The following is a 6,015-nucleotide window of genomic DNA, read 5'->3' on the forward strand; positions in this document are numbered from 1 at the left end:
TTGACACAATTTAGCCTCTTACTGGATGAGAACTTTTCAGGCCATGGCTATCCCACAGCCCTTCTGTGGCACGAGGACTGCCATCACTGTAGGTGCCTGTTGGAGCAATCACAAAGCCCACAGGCTGTTCTGGAAAGCAAATGCTTCGGACAATGATGTGCTTAGAATCCAAAGTGTGACTAAGACTCAGGAAATGTGGCCTCTGCATGGTGTGCACTCTCAGGAGCACAGAAAGGATTGCCATTTTCCACCTACCTCTTGGCCTGTCACACTTTTGCAGTGTAATTTGCATTTGAAATGGACAGAGAGGAGGTTGGGTCACTGTTATTTATATATACATATGTTACTGTTTTCTGTTACTCTCCTGCCAGGTGGACTCTTTTACCCTCTATTGCCCTCCCAATTCCTCATTCCACTGCAGCCCATTCATGTGGTTGTATGAAGTGACTCAATGACAGTGTTTCAAGTCTCCTGAACTTCCTCATCTATTGAGTCATGAATAGTTTCCTGCCTGCTTGTATGCAAGAGCCCCTCTAACGTGAATGAGTGACTAGTCAGGTTGCTTCAGCTCAAAAGGGTGAAGCTAGATTCCAAGAGAAGATGATTTGTAATTTCAAGTCAGAGATGATGCATAAACAGATTGGTTTAGTATCTCATCTATTGTTGAGTTGTTGTGGAAAGGGTTCTCACCTGAAGTGGGGAATTGGTTGTGCCTCTGCTCTGAGGGACACCTCATATACAACTGGAGGTGAAAAAAACAGAGGAGTGAAGCAGAGTTTGAACAGTGTCAGCCTGAGTTGTTGAGTAAGAACAGACCTGACAAATGTAAACACATTGAAGTCACAGACCTCTATCAGCTACCTAGCCAGATCCATAAATCCCTAGCATATCAGATCACACATTTTGGGTTCAAAGCTGACACCTCAGACAGGTCACAGGAATTTAGGTAGATGCTTTTACCACTGATCCATTTCCTGCACCATGCTAGCAATGTGCTTTTGCTCACCATGAAACTGCAGCAGAGGGCTTAGCTCAGTGCCAGACTAACAGGGCTAAAGCAGCTTGGTGTTTGCATTATGTCCTGAAAATGACTGAGTGCTGTTTTGACTGGCAGGAAGACAGCCAGCTCTGTCATCCCAGTAACGCTCCACAGTGGCTCACTGGCTGGTAGCACTTTGCAAGAGGGCACAACTTATGGAAGCCTGAGAATTTTGGAATGGAGGCAATGACTTAATTCCAGGTTGAGCAAATCTGCTGGGTTGAATGTAGGTTTTGGTTAGTTTCCTGAAACAGGAAAGATAACAAAATCAGAGTAGTGAGAACAGCCTTGAAAAGGGGTTGGAAGAAACTTACAAAAAGACATTAAGTGCCAGCAAGGGGAAAAAAAACACAGCCATAGACAAAAAATAGTAGCCAGATACATGCAGTAGATATCTCTCTTCATCAGCAGATATGTATCTTCATCATCAGATACATGACAGCAAATGTCAGCAGCATGTCTCAGGATAATAAAGCCATCACAGCTTTGCATTATTCTCACAGTCCTGTCAAGGGACTTTTCTTACTCATTAGTCCAAAAACTTCTTTGTGCTTCAGCATTATAAGACACTGAAACTGCCACGTTTCAGCCAAGACTCCACTGAGTCTATTTTCATGTTATTAACATGTCCCAGACTAGCTCCTGCAAAGACCAGGTAATCTTGCAGAGGAAATTCTCCCTCCCTCCTAAAAGCAATTAAGGTCTTGCAAACATGGTTCTATACATTTAAAAACTGGGGTGTGTGTGTTTAATCCTTGTTTTTATGGCTGTGAATGCTACAACTAGCTGTATGTACCCCATCAGCTTTGAATCCTACCTCTTCAATCGATCAGATACACATTTGGTATTGCAGCCTGGTGTAGCTATATCTCCAGTCTCCAAGTTCAGTTTCACCCCTCAAAAATAAAAGAGATTTGCTCTTTATATAATTCAGTAGAGAAAAATATATGCAGGTTTTGTCATGTGAAATGTCCAGGCTGCAGGAGAAGGAACCCAGGCTTTGGGTCCAAATTACCCACACTAAGTGATCTGGAGGAACAGAAAAAGTCCATGCTGTGTTTGCAATGAGAGCTGTTGAAATGAGGGAAGCAGAACAATTGCCTTACAGAGGCGTTGCTTCCTTCAATCATTTGTGCCCCATCAAGAATACTTTTCACACTAGGTCATTCAAGAGAGAGTTTGGTGCAATGGGATCGTTCACTTCATGCAGCAAAAACCAAGCTGCCACGATTCCGTTCTGCTGCCTGCTTTATTTTGATGCTGCACAACCATCAGTTGCTGAAGCACAGCTCCTGCCAAGCTGAAGGCAGAAAAGAAAGAGTCTGTAGTCACTTCTGAAAAGCTTGGAAGTGTTTTCTTCATGGATTTGTAGCACCTATGTTGCTAGGTGTATGGATGCATTCAAGAGAGAATTGAGTGTCCCCTTCAGAGATTTTGTTAGCTTAAGGGTTTGTTTGTGCTGCATAAAACTGATCATGCTTTTTAATTCAGCTCCAGGTCATTCATTCTGGACATCCTGATGAAGGCTAAACCAGAGCAATTATGCATTCATGAGGAGGATGCTGAGGGCTCTGCTTGGAAAACGGAAGGCTGATAACCGAGGTAAGGATCAAGTAACTTTCCCAAGGCTACTGCATAATGATGGAAACACCACAACTTAAAGCACGTTGCAGGAAGCCTGGTGCTGCTCTTCAGACTGCTGCAGGTAAAATGATGGATCTGAAGTAACAGCCAACCCACCTGCTGGGGCAAGGTAGACCCGTGCTCAGATGTAACCTGTGCTCTGTAATGAAGAGCTTTGTGCTGCTAACAGGCAGAGCTGACAGATCCTATTTCAAAGTTATCTTTAATGCAAAACCAAGAAATGTTCCCAACTGTATCCATTACAAGAAAGTTGCTGGATGATAAAGCTGCCACCTAAATAATTTCAGTCATGTATGGGAACTCAAATCCCTGTGATGCCTGAATGCACACAAAATGCAAATCACTCTGAACTGCCTCTAATCTATGCTCATATACATCCTGACTTTCAGATACAAGGTGTCATTGTGAGCTCTGCTGTGGAGCCTGATGTAACCTGAGTGCAGGGAAATGCTGACTTGGAAAGATAGGTGATAAAGAGCCCAGCCTTGCAAGTGTTCCTTCTCATGAGCCCTTCCACAGGCCACGGGGCTGCGTAAGAACAGCTCTCGGGAGAAATGACTCCGTGTGAAACTCTGCACTAATGACACCAGGGAGTCCCTGCTGTCTCCAGCTGTCTTGAGAGTGTCTGCATCCTACAGGCAAAGCCACAGCTAAAAGCTGGAAGTGGGTTGTCAAAATAGTCCTCAGCTGATCTGAAAAGTCATTTATTGATGTTAATGATGTCACATCTCCACACCAAGTGGGGCTACCCTTGGCACAATGCAGCACCACCACCATGCACTCTGCTTTTCACACAATTCCATCTTGTTGCAAACAAGGAAGCCACTGGCAGAAGCTTATGGATATAACAGCATTGGACCTGGCCCAAGCTACTTCACCTCCTGGAGATTTGTGCTGAATGGAAGTTGTTCATTCAAAGTCCCTGCAGATTTCTAAACCAGCTGAAAAGCACAGTTTGAAGGGGAAAAATAATAAAATAAGGACTATTCAGAACATGAGGTTGGGAGGAAAGGAACAGTGGGCTGCACACAAACTGTGAGTGCTCATTTCAGGTTATTTCATTGAAATAACAACACTATACTTTATTCAGGACATATGTGGCTAGCACACATTTACAGTGAAAGCAGTGCCATGCATCAGACAGAAGCAGAATTGTTTCTGAGTCATTGCAACATACATTATCCAGGCACACTCCAGCTGGACAAGCCCATGAAAGCCAGAGGCATAGGTGAGAGCTGTTCCAGTTATTCTAAGTGTCATTTAAAAAACATTAAATAAGTGGTGAAGTGTGTAGGCTCCATTCCCCCTCCTTTCCCTCCCTCCTTCCCCTGTCCTCAAATAAATCCATCACGTCCTCCTCCCCTGGGTAGATTTCTTCATCACTTATTCCATTGTTCTGTGATGTAATGGAACAGAACAAAGCTTACCAGATCATTTTTCTAAATCACTCATCTAGTTGAGTTGAAGGCTCAAAAACTCAGGAGCTTCAAGATGCTGGGATGTTATTGAAAAACAATCTGGCCTTAGCTCTTAAAAAAAAGGGGGGAGGGGAATGGGGGATGAGAGAAAGAAAGAAGGAAGCACAGCATTGATGAAGGCAACAGCCAAACTCCTTTGAATGTTTAGCAAAAACTGAACTTCACACATATCCCTGCACCCCATTTATTTTGCTGGAACGCCCTGGAATGAAGGGCCATTGTTGCAGCCTTTCTTGTTCCGTCTCCCTCCTTGGAGAGAGTCTATTTTCAGTTCTGTCTGCGAAAAATGCAGCCAGGTAGCGGTGGGTGTCGTATTTTAGCTTCACGCTTTCTTCTGGAGCATTCAGAGAGAAGCTAAACAAGGGAACAATGTGCTCTGATGCTCCCTGCAGATTCCAAGATTTATTCAATTGATGAGCTTTGATAAACTCATCCCACTCCTTGGGTTTGTTCAGCCTACTGGAAAAAGTAAAGGAACACCATCAAAGGCTTGCCGTGCTGCGCTGCCTCCGGAGCCCTCTGCGGGGGCCTCTTTCCTGCTGAAAGCCACAGAGCAACATGCTAAGCAGCCAGGCGGCTTTAAACGCCTCCCTTCTCATCCAGGGAGTGAAGAGAATCGCTTAGGCTATCTCTGGCCCTCTAAGAATTATTAGAAAGGAGAGTGCCTGTCTGTCACTGTAACTTGCTTGGGGTTGAATTCTCACACACTTACAGCTCTTGCTTTTCAGCCAAATATTGCTGAAATTTCTACCTCGTGCAGCTTCTGTCCTTCAGCAAGCAGGGTGAAGTTTGCTTTATTAGGATAGTCTTACTATATTAACACGGCCTCTGGGGGTCAGAAACCTCAAGTAGCTAATTCAGTCTCGATAATCAGAAGCTGGAAAACGGCTTTAGCAGTTGTAAGGAAAAGAACTCATTGCCAGAGCTGAGAAATAGGGGGGGGAACAAAATCTATTCAAGCACTGGAAGCACAACACCACTGAGGGAGGGAAGAGGCTGTGAAAGGACAGAAAACTTCCTACAGCTGCTGAAGATGTTCAGCAAAGCTCACTGCTTTGAGTGGAATCCAGACTCCCAGTGTCACTCCACCTTCCAGAGAAATAAAACTAATTACACTTGAGCGTTTCTAGGCCTTGAGGTTTTTAATCACATACACTGTCTTGCTTAATAGTTCATTCAATTTATGCAGGCAAGTTACAAGTTGTTTGTAGGAGTGTCTGGAACTGCATCTAAAAACGCATTGCCTGGCCACTGGTTTTATTTACAGGTTGGTTTTCTGGTGGTTTTTCTCCTTTTGGTTTTTTCCTCCCACTGAAAATCAGTAGCTAATAAATCAAAGCATAATTACACAAACACAAAAAATACAATCATTAACTTCTGTTTTGTTCTTTTTACTGGATACAAATAATAAGCATAAAGGAAATGTCCTCATACACCCACTGACAGGGATTTGTTAGTTTGCTATTAATGATACTCTGGATTGGTGATAATGGAACTGAAAGACAGATGTGGACTTAAAAAAAAGGTAGAGAGCCACTCATGTTTGACAAGGTCTACTCACATCTGATCATATGAACATTCATTATTCTCCTTTTGTATTGTTGCTGACAAGGTTATCATCATCAAGGTGGTTGAAGCTCCTCAAAGCTTGCTTAGATCAAGTACCAGATACTATTCACCTAAACTGTTGGATGATACAGAAAGGATCTGTGCAAGTGTAGCAACTTTTTGCTTCAAAAACAAAAGTGTTGTAAAAAGTATTTACAAGGGGAACTTAAATTCAGTGATTCAATCAGGAGCCCTAGCTCCACACTTCAAACACTTCTGTTCTCTTGGTTTTTTTTCCTTTTGGCT

The sequence above is a fragment of the Melanerpes formicivorus genome, unplaced genomic scaffold (genome assembly GCF_026170545.1).
Source record: "Melanerpes formicivorus ecotype bairdi unplaced genomic scaffold, bMelFor1.0.p_v2 SCAF_50, whole genome shotgun sequence".
Taxonomy (NCBI): domain Eukaryota; kingdom Metazoa; phylum Chordata; class Aves; order Piciformes; family Picidae; genus Melanerpes; species Melanerpes formicivorus.